The sequence below is a fragment of the Acinonyx jubatus genome, chromosome B1 (assembly GCF_027475565.1).
Source record: "Acinonyx jubatus isolate Ajub_Pintada_27869175 chromosome B1, VMU_Ajub_asm_v1.0, whole genome shotgun sequence".
Classification (NCBI taxonomy): Eukaryota; Metazoa; Chordata; class Mammalia; order Carnivora; family Felidae; genus Acinonyx; species Acinonyx jubatus.
The window spans coordinates 123,587,986-123,603,907 of NC_069382.1; the positions used below are offsets into that span (position 1 = coordinate 123,587,986).

Sequence of the window (15,922 nt, forward strand, 5' to 3'; positions counted from 1 at the left end):
CACTGCTGCGACCTGAGAAACTCATCACATTAAAATGTTTAGATACATTTATCAGATGTAGATGACATTTCTATTGTTCAAATAAACACACCCGTATACCTTTTGTTGTACTGCACTGAGTAGAAAATAAAGCCCCTAATGGTAGTAAAACGTTTCATTTCCCAACTCTTGGGGTCAATTTAAATTCTTATTTTTTTTTTAACAATAACTGTGCCTAAATTAAGGAACCTAAATTAAACTGTAAGAAAAGCAAAAGCAAGGAAGTCCCGGTCACATTCCAGGAGAGCAAACCAAGCAGCTAAAAACTGATTGAACTATCATGTGGTGCTACAGTCCTAAGATTTCCACTGATACAGCATCTTCTCCAGTTTCAATTAACATATTAATTTAGGCTAACCAGCTGAAGGAGTTCTACTTAAAAATCCAACCACTCCACAGAAGGTAAACTTGGGATATTCCTTTACTTATCTACCCAAAACAAAACTTCATCAGAATTGCGTATGTAAAAAAAAAAAAAAAAAGTGCATATGTAAATATTATACTACCCCCAATTTTCCTCTAAAGGACAAATTTTCTACACAGTCTATTTGTCCTGGAATTCACAGAAAGTAAGTAAAAAGGGTTGACAACTTCTACTCAAACTTTTCTTCGGAAAGTTCTATCCGATAAAGCCAGCCAAGGTAATCTCTCTATCTCAGAACAGCCTTTGCTTTCTTTCTCTCCCTTTATGAAAACCCACAGCAATCCCAACTTGCATTACATACTTGTTTCCCTTTTCTTGTAGACAGTATCTGAACTGAAATCAGGAGCTATATTTTATGCATTTTTGCATATTCACACAACCTTTGTGGGGTTAAGCAAACATCTAATTAAGGAATGAATAATGAAAACTTATCAACCTCCCAAGGCTGAAGATAAGACAGAACAGCTCAGTGCTGGTATGACCTCCTGCAAATATACATCGCCACTTCCAAGCCCTGACTACCATTCTCTCCCTCCTTGGTAAACTAAAAGAGAAGTAAAAAAATACGTGAAAATGTGAAATGAGAGGTGCCCTTATGCTCCAAACAAGAAGGGTGGATCAATGAGGAAGAGGATTTGATGATTAAAGACTGCAGACTCAAATGAAAAATCAAATAGAACCATAAATCCATTCAATCACTTGTTCCTTCCGCAAACAATTTTGAATACCTAAAATATTCCAGGCACCTGTAACATACAAAAGTAAATGAAACGCAACTCATGCCTCCAGGTAGCACACAGTTAAATGCTATAATGCACAGTAATAAAAGCAACACAAGAGCTATGCCTAAGTGATAAAGAAATACAAGTACCTCATTCAATGGGGAAGGAAAGATGGTACTGGAACTAAGATTTGTTTGTTTGTTTTTTATAATGTTTATTCATTTATTTTTGACAGAGAAAGAGAGTGTGAGCGGAGAGGGACAGAGAGAGACACAGAATCCGAAGCAGGTTCCAAGCTCCGAGCTGTCAGCACAGAGCCCAACACGGGGCTCGAACCCACAAACCATGGGATCATATCTGAGCCAAAGTCAGATGCTTAACTGACTGAGCCACCCAGGCACCCTGATAGTGGAACTAAGTCTTAATAGAGGGAGTAGAAATTATTCTAGGATAAGAGGCAAAGGGGGATCCATTCCAGAAAGAGGCAGAACAAAGGCATAAAAAACAAATAAATAAATAGGACATTTTAAATCCTTCATAAAGTGAACAAGTACAACTGTCATGAATAAACACGCTAAATAAACTGTTACTACCTTTCACAGCACAATTAAAATGCGAAGTCAACTGGGATAATCTGAAAATATTTTTATCAAAATCTGGCATTCCAATTATCTACTCACCTCATGTTACTTTTGTTATTTTATGATCCAGTTTTCCAATTATTTTATCATTTGCCACTTTTATAGGTTTGCCATGTACCTATGATGAAACTTCCTTTGTTCCAAAGACAGTTCAATAGTCTTAAAATCAGGTTATAATTAAATGAACAAGCCTACTGCCAATTTCACTAGGCTGCGTGCTGGAAATCGGACTGTATTGCAGAAAAATTTCCCTGAGGGCAAACTGTTGAGGCAAAATTATGACTATGACATGGACTAAGCAACCCTATGTTGGAACTCATTATATTATAGCTACACTTTGCAAGTATTTTAAAAGATCATTCAAAGTATGGTTAATAAATCACTAAGTAACACTGCCTTCAATCTTGTGAAGACTGAATTTTCATCATCAGTGGGCCAGGCTGATGGCTAAAAAGTGATGTACTCCCCTACATACAGTAATTGCAATCAACTGTGACGATCCATTCATTTTATATCACCTTTGACCCTTTTAAGAGGGCTGAATGGAGCCTGGTCCTCAATAGCCCTGTGAAGATACAGTCGTGTTTCACGTAGGCAGTGGTTTTCTGGTCTCTGGCTTTCACAGGCTGCCGCGTGCCTGGCTCTCCCACAAAAACCAGCTGGATAGTGTTGTTGCTGAAAGCAGAGGAGAAACCGAAGTGAAAAGATGCAGTGAACGGGGTCCAGCACAGGCAGACAAAATATCTGAAACTGTCAAAAGATTTTCCAAAGCGCACATGGCTCACTTGTCTAGTGGCACAGGACAAACTGAACTGCTGTGGCCAACAAGAAAGGAGACGCCAGTAGCTGCACACTCATCACCTTTAATGAAGCCTTCGCTCTTCACAGTTGTGAAACTCAACCATATGGTTCTTGATATTTGAAAAGATCCGTTTTAAGAATCACTGGGAAAATCTGTCAGTACTTATGCAGAGTTAGATTTTAGGAAGAGATGGGATTTCTCTTCACTTTTACAGAACATTTTTCCTCTTTTCCTACAAAAACACAAGGTTTCAATAGCTGGCCAGTTAAAACTATTACCATTCATAAATTCTCCATGTCTGAGAACTTGATATAACCTAAAACATGTACCACCCACAATCATAAGTTTGGCCTAGCCAAGAGACAAACACCAAATTTAGAATCCCATTACATGCTATCACTGGAAATTCACTGAATGTTTAATTAGTAAAACTAGAAGATGAACCCGAGGATGTTCAGCTCAAGTGTTTTTGTTCTTTTTTTTTTTAACACAAAAGGTTTTATCTTCATCTCTAACAACATCTATTTCCACATTCTATAACTTTAGAATTCACCTCTAAAGGCTGGGTACAAAGGAGTGTGGTAGATTTTATTTTCCAAAAATGCCCACAACAATATCGCCCACCGCAAATGCTCTTCTTACATCCATTTGAGAGGTGAAGTCTAAACTCTTTCTCCTTAACTCTGGATAAGCTTATGACTATGCTAAAAGTGAACCTCTGTGCTTCAAGGCCAGGTGATAACATGTGATTTGACTCCCCCCTTACTCCTAAGAACCTGTGTTCTTGAAGTCTTTAGTTGCCATTTTTGCAGTCTCACCATACAGAGGACAGACACAGTGCCGTCAAAGAGAGACCCAAGTTCCCCATAGTGGGGAAATCAGAGAGGCCTCCAGACTGAGTGAGCACAGACGTGCATGGACAGCTCCTAGCTGCTTCAGTCCCCTGCTGTTCCTGCTCCAGACCCCATCTGACTGCAAAGGCATGAAACACTCTGTGCCAGAACCACCTAGTGGAGCTCTGCCCAAATGCTGACACACACATACCAGGCAAGACAGGTAAGAACACTGTTTTTTGCTATTTTAAATTGCTAAGTTATATAGTTATAAAGCTACAGTTTTGTCAAAACGCAACACATAACTGGAACACACTTTAATATCAGGTGTGAAGTGGGATAATAAAAAATTGGATAAACCCAGAGATGCCTGGGTAGCTCAGTGGGTTGAGAGTCTGACTCTTGGTTTTGGCTCAGGTCCCGAACTCACGATTCTGTGAGTTTGAGGTCCGCAGCACAGGGCCTGCCTGGGATTCTCTGTCTCCTTCTCTCTCTGCCCCTCCCCCACTCATTCTGTCTCTCTGTCTCAACAATATATAAACAAACATTTTTAAAATTTTAAATAAACCCAAACATACGGTATTGGTCTTTGGACCAGACCGTAGATGGAACCTGAACGAGACTATCAGTGGAAGACTGATAGGCCTCAAAGAGTTGGACTGTGAGAGTTCCAGAGAAATAAGTGTTTTGTTTTTGGAAGAGGCAGAAAAGGAGACTCTTGTTACATGGCTGCAGTACATTTAGCAATATTGTTGCCCACAGTGATGTGGAAAATAAAAAAAGCACCTAATGATATCCAAAGATCTGGCTAAGGAGATTTTCAAGCAGAATAGTGAAAGAAACACCTGCCTTCCTTTTGCTACTTAGGATGAGATGTACAGAGATGTACAGAGAATAGTGAGTTAAAAATTTTTTTGCTTTTCAGCAAAATTTGGAGGGTCTATAAAGAGACAGGATTTGCTGGGTTTCCAAAACAAAACTGTTTTTCATTCCCTATCACTTCAGAGAGCAAAAGAGTCTCAAAGTAATGGCAAGGCTCAAGGAAAGGCAAAATGCAGGTGTAGTCAGAAAGATCTGGTCCACAAATAAAGGTAAGTGTGTGATTAAAAGTACTCTTTATTAACACCTCGGGAATATTAAGGTGGTGCCTTATAAGTCCTGTAAGACAGAAAAAAAGGCCTTAATAAGGATCTTCTAGGCATATGTAGCCAACTTTCTTTGATGAACAACTGGACACAGGGAATCTTAAGGGTGTTTATCCAACTGCAGCCTGATAGGGAACCCCTGAAAAAGGAGAGATTATATGCAAAATTTTATGGGTGTGGCTTTTGCTAACAGTGGATTACTTTTTTTAAGATTTTATTTAAATTAAAGTTAATTAACATATAGTGTAATATTGGTTTCAGGAGTAGAATTTTGTGATTCTTCACTTACATACAACACCCAGTGCTCATCACAAGTGCCCTCCTTAATACCCATCTAGCCCACCCCCCCCACTCACCTCCCCTCCAGAAACCCCCATTTTGTTCTCTATAGTTAAGAAGAAGCTGTTTTATGGTTTCCCTCTTTTTTCCCATGTTCATCAGTTTCATTTCTTAAATTTCACGAGTGAAATCACATAGTATTTGTCTTTCTCTGACTTATTTCACTTAGCGTAATATACTCTAGCTCCATCCACGTCATTGCAAATGGCAAGATTTCATTCTTTTATGGCTGGATGTTATTCCACTGTATGTACTACTTCTTTATCCATTTACAAGTCAATGGACATTCGGTCTCTTTCCATAATTTGGCTATTGTCGGATGTGCAGGGGTGCAGGGGCTCCTGGGTGGCTCAGTCCGTTAAGCATCCAACTCTTGACTTCAGTTCAGGTCATGAGCTCATGGTCTGTGAGCTCATGGTCTGCACCATAAGAGCCTGCTTGGGATTCTTTGTCCCAGAGCCTGGTTGGGATTCTTTGTCTCCCACTCTCTGCCCCTCCCCTGCTTGTTCTCTCACTCTCTCTCTCTCTCTCTCTCTCTCTCTCTCTCTCAAAATAAGTAAATGTTAAATACATACATACATACATACATACATACATACATACATACATACACACACCGGGATGAATGCATCCCTTTGAATCAGTATTTTTGTGTCCTTTGGGTAAATACCTAGTAGTGCAATTGCTGGATCATAGGGTAGCTCTATTTTTAACTTTTTGAGGAACCTCCATACTGTTTTCCAGAGTGGCTGCACCAGTTTACATTCCCACCAACAGTGTAAGAGTATTCCCCCTTCTCATCCTCACCGACAGTTGTTTTTTCCTGTGTTGTTAACTTTGGCCATTCTGACAGGTGTGAGGTACTATCTCCTCATGGTTTCAATTTGTACTTCTCTGATGATGAGTGATGTTGAGCATCTTTTCATGTGTCAGCTGGCCATCTGTATGTCTTCAGAAAAATGTCTATTCATGTCTTCTGCCCATTTCTTAGATTATTTGGTTTTGGGGTGTTGAGCTTGATACGTTTTTTTATAGATTTTGGATACTAACTCTTTATCAGATTCTGTCATTTGGAAATATCTTCTCCCATTCTGTAGGCTGCCTTTTAGTTTTGTTGATTGTTTCCTTCACTGTGCAGAAGCTTTTACCTTGATGAAGTCTCCATACTTCAGTTTTGCTTTTGTCTCCCTTGCCTCTGGAGGCATATCTAATAAGACGCTGCTATGGCTGACATCAAAGAGGTTGCTGCCTGTGTTCTCCTCCAGGATTTTGATGGTTTACTGTCTCACATTTAGATCTTTCATCTATTTTGAATTTGTTTTTATGTATGGTGTAAGAAAGTGGCCCAGTTTCATTCTTTTGCATGTTTCTGTCCAGTTTTCCCAACACCATGATTTGAAAAGACTGTCTTTTTTCCATTGGATTATCTTTTCTGCTTTCTTGAAGTTGACCATATAGTTGTGAGTTCATTTCTGGGTTTTCTATTCTGTTCCGCTGATGTCATATTGTGCTAATGCCATATTGTCTTGATCATGACAGCTTTGTAATATAACTTGGAGTCTGGAATTGTGATGCCTCCTGCTTTGCTTTTCTTTTTCAAGACTGCTTTGGCTATTTAGAGTCTTCTGTGGTTCTATACACATTTTAGGATTGTTTGTTCTAGCTCTGTAAAATATGCTGGTATTATTTTGATAGGGATTGCATTAAATGTGCAGACTGCCTTCAGTAATGTAGACATTTTAACAATATTTGTTCTTCCAATCCATGAGCCATGGGATGTTTCATTTCTTTGTGTCATATTCAATTTCTTTCATAAGTTCTATAGCTTTCAGCATACAGATCTTTTACATCTTTGGTTACTTTTAATCCTAAGTATCTTATGGCTTTGATGGAATTGAAAATGGGATCAATCCCTTAATTTCTCTTTCTGCTGCTTCATAATTGGTATATAGAAATGCGACAGATTCCTGTACAATTATTTTGTATCCTGAAACTTTACTGATTTCATGTATCACCTTGAGCAATTTTCGGGGGAGTCTTTTGGGTTTCTACATAGAGTATCATGTCTTCTGAGAATATTGAAAGTTCAACTTTGAGGAGCACCTAGGTGGCTCAGTTGGTTGAGCACCCAATTTCACCTCAGGTCATGATCTCACAGTTCATGAGTTCAATCCCTGGGCTGGTCTCTGGGCTGACAGCTCAGAGCCTGAAGCCTGGTTCAGATTCTGTCTCCCTCTCTGCCCCTCTCCCACTCATGCTTTGTCTCTCTCTCTCACTCAAAAAATTAATAAACTTAAAAATATTTTTTATAAAGATGTTCAACTTCTTTGCTGATTTGGATGTCTTTTATTTCTTTTTGTTGTCTGATTTTCTGAGGTTAGGATTTCTAGTTCTGTGTTAAAAAACAATGGTAAGAGTAGATATCCCTCACTTGTTCCTGACCATATAGGAAAAGCTCACAGTTTTTCCCCACTGAGGATTATATTAGCTGGGGGTCTTTCATATATGGTCTTTCTGAGGTTAGGTTCCCTCTATCCCTACTTTGTTAAGGGGTTTTATCAAGAATGGGTGCTGTCCTTTGTCAAATGCTTTTTCTGCATCTATTGAGAGGATCATATCATATGATTGTTATCATTTCTTTTCTTAATGTAGTTAGATGCTGACTGAACTGTGAATATTGAACCACCCTTGCAGCCCAGGAAAAAATCTCACTTGATCGTGTGGTAAATAATTCTTTCAATGTACTCTTGAATTTGATTTGCTAGTACCTACCTGAGAATATCTGCACCCATATTCATCAGGAATATTGGCCTGTAATTGTCCTTTGTAGTGCAGTCTTTGTCTGGTTTTGAAATCAAGGTTATGCTGGCCTCAGAGAATGAATTTGGAAGTTTTTCATTCCATTTCTATTCCTTGAAACAGTTTGAGAGAAACAGGTATTAACTCTTCTCTAAACGTTTGGTAGATTTCTCCCGGGAAGGCATCTGGTCTAAGACCTTTGTTTGTTGGGAGATTTTTGATAACTGATTCAATTCCTTTGCTGGTTATTGGTCTGTTCAAATTTTCTGTTCCTTCCTGATTCACTTTTAGGAGTTTATATGTTTCTAGGCATTTACCCATTTCTTCCAGATTGCCCAATTTGTTGGCATATCATTTTTTATAATACTCTCTTAGAATTGTTTATATTTCTGTGGTGTTGGTTGGATCTCTCCTCTCTCATTCATGATTTTATTTATTTGGGTCCTTTCTCCTTCCTTTTTGGTAAGTTTGGTTATCAATTGTATTAATTCTTTCAAAGAACCAGCTCATTGATCTGTCCCACTGTGGGATTTTGTTTGTTTCTATATCATTTATTTCTGCTCTCTTTGTTTTTAATTTTTTTAATGTTTATTTATTTTTCAGGAGAGAGAGAGTGTACATGCAGGTGAGCAGCAGAGAGAGAGGGAAATAGAGAATCTAAAGCAGGTTCTGCACTGTCAGTGCAAAGCCTGATGTGAGGCTCAAACCCACGAACTATGAGGTCATGACCTAAGCTGAAGTCGGATGCTCAATCAAGTCACCCAAGTGCCCCTGCTCTAATCTTTATTATTTTTCTTCTGCTGCTGGCTTTAAGTTTCATTTGCTCTTCTTTTTCTAGCTCCTTTAGGTGTAAGGTTAGGTTTTGAATTCGTGATTTTTCTTGCTTCTAGAGGTATGCTTGTATTGCTATATACTTCCCTCTTATGACTGCTTTGGCTGCATCCCAAAGGTTTTGGACACGTGTTTTCATTACGATTTGTTCCATGTATTTTTTAACTTCTTCTTTAATTTCCTGGTTTGCCTTTTCATTTTTTAGTAGGATATTCTTTAAACTCCATGTATTTATGGCCTTTCCAAATTTTTTTCTTGTGGTTGACTTCAAGTTTTATAGTGTTGTGGTCAGAAAATCAGCATGGTATGATCTCAATCTTTTTGTACTCACTGAGGCCTGACTTATGACACAGTATGTGACCTATTCTGGAGATTGTGCTATGTGAACTCGCAAAGAACGTGTTGAATATATCATGCCACTCCCTTCTGTCCTGTCAAGTCTCTGTGGCAATATCTGCTGCTAACTTTGTCCTTGTAAGTTAGGGATTTCTTTTTTCTTTCTCCTATTAGTATTTTTTCTTTATCTATATATTTTGTAAATTTACCTATGATATGTTTTGGTGTTGGCCTGCTTTTGTTGATTTTGATCAACAAGTTGATCAAGTTCTCTGTGCCTCCTAGATTTGGATTTTTTTTTTCCTTCCCTAGACTAGGGAAGTTTTCAGCTATAATTTGCTCAATTAAACCTTCTGCCCCTTTTCCCCTCTCCTTCTGGTGACTCCTATGATATGAATGCTATTATGCTTTATGGAGCTGCTGGGTTCTCTAAGTCTACATTCATGATCCAATATTTTTATTTCCCTCTTCTTTCAGCTTCATTATTTTCCATAATTTTAGCTTCTATATAACTTATTCATTCCTTCACTTCTTCCATCCTTGTGCCCATTACCTCCAGTCAGTTTTGTATCTCAGTTATAGCATTTTTTTAAATTTCAGCCTGACTGGTTTTTAGGTCTTTTATCTCCATGGTAAGGGACTCCCTGGGGTCTTCTATGTTTTTCTCAAGGGCCAGCTACTATACTAATGATTGTTGCTTTAAATTCTTGATCAAGCACATTACTTATACCTGTTTCAATGAGATCCCTGGCCATGACCTTTCCTTGTTCTTCCTTTTGAGATGAATTCCTCTAATTTGGCAGTTTGTCTACATATCTGTCTTCTTCTGTGTGTTATAAAAGCCTGCTATGTTTCCTGATCCTGAGAGTAATGGCTTTATAAACAAGAGGTCATACACTGTTCAGGGCCTGGCACTTTGGGAAGTGTCTCTGGTGTATGCTCTGTGCACTCTGCTACTGTGTTTTGGATGCTCTTTCCTCCTCAGGTCAGTCCTCTGAAGAGTTTCCCCCTGTCTGCAGTGGGGAGTGTTTTGACCCTGTCCAGGGTATGGTGAGTTTTAACTAGGTGTGCTCTGCTCTTGTTAAGAGAGAACTGATGATGCTGGAGCACCTGGGTGGCTCAGTCAGTTAAGCATCCAACTCTTGACTTCAGCTCAGGTCATGATCTCACGGTTTATGAGTTCGAGCCCCACATCAGGTTTCATGTTGACAGTGTGGAACTTGCTTGGGATTCTCTCTCTCTTCCCCCTTTTCTCTGCCCCTCCCCCGCTCTCTGTCTCTCAAAGTAAATAAATAAACTTCAAAAAAAACAAAAAAGAGATGTACACTATTTCCACTAGAACCGAAGCTTTGCAGACTCTATGCTCAGTAGATGTGGTGTATGTGGTGGGGGAGGGGGGTACTGGTCCTCTGGGGACGGGCCCACTGCTCTAGTTCTCAGGTACACTTGCCTGGGAAAAGCAGCACCTGCAGAGCACAAGGGGGGCGGGGCTTGGTGTAAGCAGTTTACATCGCCACTGTTGGCACTGTGTTGCTTACTGAGGTTAGTTTATGCTGAGGGGTCGGGGAGAGAAATGGTGCCTGCCAGCTCCTTTGTCTCTGGAAAGGCAATGCCACTTTTCAGATGTGCCCCAAGAAGGGGAACCAGTTCTGTCTGTGCAGCCCAGGATCTTCTGCCCCTTGGCCACCTGCCCTCTTCCTCCATAGCGGCACTGCAGCACCCACCAGGCTCCACACCTGCCACATCATGGACCTCTAAAACTCCAGTATTTGAACCCTTTGGTTGTAAAAACTCAGGAAAATCAACCTCTCTCACTTTCCCAGTCAACAGCTTTGGGAAAGTGCTTTCCCTGTATGATCCCCTGTGTACTCTCTCTCCTCTCTTAATGACCAGGGCTCCCTCCCCTCAGTGACACTCGCAATCTACTTCCCTGCAAATAACATCTCTGCACCTCTTACCTTCCACGAGGTGACCTCTTCTCTCCCTGTAATTGTGCAGTTTGTTCTGTCAGTCCTCAGATCGATTTATTGGGTATTCAGGATGACTGGATATTTATCTAGGTGAGTTTGACGGATCAGGCAAGCCTACTACTCCACCATCTTAGCTCCTCTAACAGAATGGATTATAAACTGACACATAAGAAAACCTAAAGATTTTTAAGAATTATATCAGCTAGAGCTAAAATGTTACATGGGTTTCAGGTACACAGCACAGTGATTCTCTAAGCTTATACATTATGCTACATTCATCACAAGGTAGCTGCCATCTGCCACCATACCACACAACATCATTACAACACCATTGACTATATTCCCTATGCTGCGTCTTTCATCCCGTGACTTATTCATTCCATAACTGGAAGTCTGTACCTCCCACTCCCCTTCACCCATTCTGCTCACTCCCCTCGCTTCTGGCAACCATTGGCGTGTTCTCTGGCAGTACTCTCTTGAAGTATTCAGCCACCATGATAGCAGTGTAACTGCCTTGAAGCTACCATGCTGTGAAGAAGCCTGAATTAGCCTATGTGGACAGACCACACAGACAGGCCCTTAAAAGCACATGAAAAGAAAGAGATGCTGGACTAGCCCCCAGGTGCTCCAGCCGCCCCCTGTCCCAACTCCAGTCCTTATCTGACTGTAAATGCATGAAAAGAGCCTGAGCCAGGAGCAAAGAACCATACCATATACAAATTCCTGACCCACAAAAACTGTGATGGATAATAGTTATAGTTTTAAGCCACAATGGATGGGAATGATTATATGGCTAAAGGTAATAATAATGAAAACCACAAATTATTGTGTCTTATTTTGGTCATACATGGGTAGTGTCATTACAGTTGCTAAAAACAGGAATAGATACTTTGAATAAAACAAAGCATTTTTATAGACATTGTCAATCTTTAGGTGAAATCATTAAACAGAACTGAAGAGGTGAGATAACCTCAAGGTATTAAATAAACAAAGGCAAATTAAAAGATGCACATATTCAGTAATCAAACTACCTAAGTCTCTAACAAAGACTTGAATCTCAGAGAACCCTTGAGGATGATTCTTGGACAACAGTAGCTCTGCACTTTTTCACAACAAAGCAATATTCTGGGTCCTATCTGCAATGTTGGCCAAGGACATATTTGACTCCTAACCTGGCTGTTTGCCAGAGCCCACATACTAAGGAGACCCTGGAGCCTGCAGTACCCCAATACCCTTCACAACACCTTAAAGGACAATCTGGAAGCTTTCTCCCTGTGTAGTCTGCTGGCTTTTCAGAGTCAGTGAAGTATTTTTTGATATATATGGGATCTCTATGAACGAGAGCACAACTGAGAAAACAATGCACCAAACTCTAAAATATTTGTCCCAAACTGTTTGTAGTTCATTTATCTTAGCTCTCTATCAATAGGTAAAAATAAATGCATATTTGGGGAAGCAGGAGGTAGAGGAAGAAGGCAATTGTCTGCAGTTCTATAAATTAGCAAGTGTTTGCTAAGTGCTTAGTGTGTTCCCTGCCTATGCTAGGAGATTTGGGGACATACAAAAGTATAAACCACAAATCCTATTCTGAAGAAAGTTTTAATGCAGCTAGGAATACTGATCTCATTAGGGAAGGAAGGAAGGGAAGGAGGGAAGGGAGGAAGGAAGGAAGGAAGAGAAGGAAGGAAGGAAGGAAGGAAGGAAGGAAGGAAGGAAGGAAGGAAGGAAGGGAAGGGGAAGGGGAAGGGGAAGGGGAAGGGGAAGGGGAAGGGGAAGGGAAGGGAAGGGAAGGGAAGGGAAGGGAGGAAGGAAGGAAGGAAGGAAGGAAGGAAGGAAGGAAGGAAGGGGAAAGAGAGAGAGAGATGAGGGAGTGAGGGAGGAAACAAAGAAAAGAATTTATAAAATAAAATAACAAAACACAAAACTATGGTATGATATTAGACATAAGAGCCTAGCTTAGGCTTCAGAGAAGAGGTACAAAACAAAAGAGACACAGCAAAGATATGATATGAACATAAATGGAATCTGCAGTGGCAGATAATGGGTCTATCTGACTGCATCAGGGATTTGGGGGCAGAGTTGGAAAAGGGAGAAGGGATTCATGAGAAGACCAGACAATAGGGAGCCCTGAATAATAATCTAAAAAAGGCTAGATAAAGTTGGTAAAAGCTGTTGAATAAAGATTCAAATGGAAAAAAATCATTCCACCTACAGAAACTGCATGCTAAGAATTTTTAGTAAATAAAATGAAGGATAAATATTAGAATAAGAATAGTTATCTTTTTAGAAATACAATGGAGGTACCTGGGTGGCTAAGTTGGTTAAGCGTCCTACTCTTGATTCAGTTCAGGTCATGATCTCATGGTTTGTGAGATTGAGTCTCACATCAGGCTCTGCACTAACAATGCAGAGCCTGCTTAGGATTCTCTTTCCCTTTCTCTCTGACCCTCCCCAACTCATGCATGCTCTTTCAAATAAACATTAAAAGAAATAGAAATATAATGAAGTTTTAATAGCCCTAATATATTTTAGAGTACACACAACTTGATTAGAAAAACACTAAATAATAGGCAAAATCACATAGAGATAACTCATAGAAGAGAACCATAACCATGAAAATAATTGAACTTCACTGGTGATAAAACAAATGAAATTTAAAACAACACTAAGAGTTTCCAGCTAAGTCAATCAGTATAAGTTTTGATAAAATTCAATATTGGCAAGGATGTGGAGAGAAAGGCACACTTGTACACCGATATCTCTAAATATGAATTAATACAAACATTCTGGAAAGCAACTTGGATATATGACTGCAGTTTAAAATGTCAATGCTTACTTTTTGCTAGGAATTTTTAGAAGTTGATCATAAGGAAAAGTCATAAATTCAAAGACTGAATTTAATTCAGTAAGCGAATTCTGAGTAATCTTGAAAGAGTAGTAATTATCAGTTATTACTATAACACTGATATTTATTTAGCAGTTACTATGAACTGTGTCTTATGAAAATGCTTTTACTATACTACTTATAATATTTAAATACTTCAAGGTCAGCATGATCTCCATCTTCTAAATGGTAAAACTAAATAATGTAAAGTCACAAATCCAAAAATAATTATACCTAGAATTGAAATCTGCATATGTCTAACTCCAAAATTTGGCTCCCTCTACTATGTCTTTATACTAAAAAATAATTACATTTATTATTACAAAGAAACAAAAGAAACCGAAGTGACCAGTGATGTAACATCATGCATTATTGAAAGTATATTTTCAGGGGAGCCTATGTGGCTTAGTTGGTTGAGCATCCAACTTTGGCTCAGGTCGTGATATCATGGCTCATGAGTTTGAGCCCCACGTTGGGCTCTGTGCTAACAGCTCAGAGCCTGGAGCCTGCTTCAGATTCTGTGTCTCCCTCTCTCTCCGTCCCTCCCCTGCTCACATTATCTCTCTCAAAATAAATAAACATTTTTTAATAAAAAAAAGAAAGTATATTTTCAAACAAAATTTAGTAACTTGAGACATGCTCAAGGTACATTTGAATATTACCAAAAAGCTAAGTTAATGAAAACATTTATGCAATATACTTATTATGAACATGCATGTATGTGTAACTGTAGAATAAGTAATGGAAATGGAACCAATATGTTATTCGTGGTCATGTGAGGTGATGGATAATGAATAGATCTATTTTCTTCTTTTAATTGTCTACATTTCCCAAATATTCTTACAATGTGCAGATATTATTTTTCTATTCAAAAAGATCATAATAAAGTTACCCTTTTATTTTTTTATTTTTTTAAATTTTTTTTAACGTTTATTTATTTTTGAGACAGAGAGAAACAGAGCATGAACAGGGGAGGGTCAGAGAGAGGGAGACACAGAATCTGAAACAGGCTCCAGGCCCTGAGCTGTCAGCAGAGCCCAACGCGGGGCTCGAACTCACAGACCGTGAGATCATGACCTGAGCCGAAGTCGGAAGTTCAACTGACTGAGCCACCCAGACGCCTCTAAAGTTACCTTTTTAAAGAAAAAGTAAACAAGCAACTTATCTAAAGTCACAGCAAGAGGAAAAAAGACATTAAATACAAATCATATGTTTTAAGTGGACCTAATTCTACCCAAAATATGTTGTAAAGAGGACTCAAAGTTTCTTCAAAGACTTCACGCTATCCATAACTTACTGCAGGAGAAAAAAGGCAGAATTTTAAAGAGTTAATAGAACACTATACATACTATATTACATTTCACAGTGACAGTGCTCATTTGAATACTTCTTTTAATTTCTTAAATAATTCTGAGGATAAATTTATAATTAATGATCACCAAACCATCACTACAAATAAAATATACTGTCAAAGAAAATCAAATGGTATTAAAATCATTCAGGAACCTTATTTTTTTTTAATTATTATTTTTAAATAAGAACATATTCTATGTCTTTTATTTATAGCACATTTGTCTAGGACATGAACTATTTTAAGTACAGAACCTACCTATATTAATTTAAAACTATAGGGTTTTAGAAGAGATTAATTGGATCCTGGCATACAATTTTATCGCAGCAAGTGCTTTTAATTAGATTATATTTTATTGCTAATAAAATTTATGTTAGTCTCATTATTAGAATTTACATAAAAAGTTATTAGAGGCCTTGAAAACTTGACTTTTGTTGGATTAAACAATCCAAAATATTCCATAACATTAAATATTGAAAGTAGTAAGTCTATTGATAAATAAGCAATAAGAGAAAAATGGTAACGAAATCTGATCTTTGTGGTGCCAGTCTCAATGAGACCAGAAAGCTCAACAGATATGAAGCTGATGCCTGCAGTTGAGGCATCTCTGAATTAAATTAGAATAGTACATGCTTATTCATCATGTTTTGTCGTGTGAAACTTAACACTGCAGTTAACTGACACAGAGGATAGAGGGGAGGGATAAATTGTTTTTCCCTAAATTGACAAGTAGAATAACAAACCACCTTGGTAAGATTTAGATTTTAGCAGTGACTAATTCGGTTACATGTTGAGTTAAAACACCA

General features: G+C 38.6%; 1 protein-coding gene across 4 annotated transcripts in view; it reads right to left on the reverse strand.

The window, feature by feature from the left end:
* BMPR1B (bone morphogenetic protein receptor type 1B) overlaps positions 1–15,922 on the reverse strand; it is a 408,527-nt gene that overhangs the window by 174,807 nt on the left and 217,798 nt on the right. The window contains exon 2 of one of the 4 annotated variants that reach the window (XM_027061045.2): positions 2,345–2,501. The exons of 2 other annotated variants lie outside the window; for them this stretch is intronic. The gene's annotated coding sequence lies outside the window, so the exon portion shown is untranslated. Of the gene's footprint in view, positions 1–2,344; positions 4,461–15,922 lie in introns of those variants that run through there. One more of the 4 variants, XM_053217115.1, reaches the window with a different exon arrangement.